Here is a 1,332-nt window from a genome sequence, read left to right as displayed (position 1 = left end):
CTTAACTGCATCCTCTTGAGCACTAGGATTCCTGGGAAACTTAAGGGAAAGGAATGATGGGAAAGCGAGTTCGTGGTTTCTTGAACCAGTAGTTTCATTGTTCAAAGACAGGAGTAGTTTTCCTGTGTTACTGTGGCTAGTTCAGTTCCATTCAGTTCAGTCGCTCACTTGTGTCCGATACTTTGCGACCCCATGAACCGCAGCACGCCAGGCCTCCCTGTCCATCACTAACTCCCGGAGTTTACCCAAACTCATGTCCATCGAGTCGGTAATGCCATCCAGGCATCTCATCCTCTATCGTCCCCTTCTTCTCCTGCCCTCAATCCCTCTCAGCGTCAGGGTCTTTTCCAATGAGTCAACTCTTCACCTGAGGTGGCCAAAGTATTGGAGTTTCAGCTTCAGCATCAGTCCTTCCAATGAACACCCAGGACTGATCTACTTTAGGATGGACTGGTTGGATCTCCTTGCAGTCCAAGGGACTCTCAAGAGTCTTCTCCAACACCACAGTTCAAAAGCATCCATTCTTCAGCGCTGAGCTTTCTTCACAGTCCAACTCTCACATCCATACATGACCACTGGAAAAACCATAGCCTTGACTAGCTGGACCTTTGTTGGCAAAGTAATGTCTCTGCTTTTGAATATGCTATCTAGGTTGGTCATAACTTTCCCTCCAAGGATTAAGCGTCTTTTAATTTCATGGCTGCAGTCACCATCTGCAGTGATTTTGGAGCCACAAAAAATAAAGGCTGACACTGTTTCCCCATCTATTTCCCATGAAGTGATAGGACCAGATGCCATGATCTTCATTTTCTGAATGTTGAGCTTTAAGCCAACTTTTTCACTCTCCTCTCTCACTTTCATCAAGAGGCTTTTTAGTTCCTCTTCACTTTCTGCCGTAAGGGTTATTCTCTATCAGACCTCTTGGAAACACTGTTTATGTTATTTTGTTGCTTATGAACTTGACTGGTACATATTTAAAATTTGAAAATTTAAATGAGGATAATAGTTGAACTACCATCTAAACATTGAAACATTGCAGAAACCCACCAACAACTTTTTGAGTTTCAGTATCTTCTCCTTCCTTCAAACAGATGAAGATTTATTTAGAAGTCAGAAGGTCAGAATAAAAGATAGTGGAATGGTTTTAGAAAACAATGAACCATCCGTCCTATATGTTTATGTTTTCCACCATACTAAACAAAAAGACAATACACCAAAGTTTAGTATGAGGATAGTATTGTTAGTGTTGTCATCCATTTGACAGAAAAATACAGAAATAAGCACTTAAAATTACTATCATTTCCTAGGAAATGCTAACATTTTGATGTACTT

This window comes from Bos javanicus, chromosome 16 (assembly GCF_032452875.1).
Source record: "Bos javanicus breed banteng chromosome 16, ARS-OSU_banteng_1.0, whole genome shotgun sequence".
In the NCBI taxonomy this organism is placed as follows: Eukaryota; Metazoa; Chordata; class Mammalia; order Artiodactyla; family Bovidae; genus Bos; species Bos javanicus.
This window is presented reverse-complemented; position numbering follows the sequence as displayed.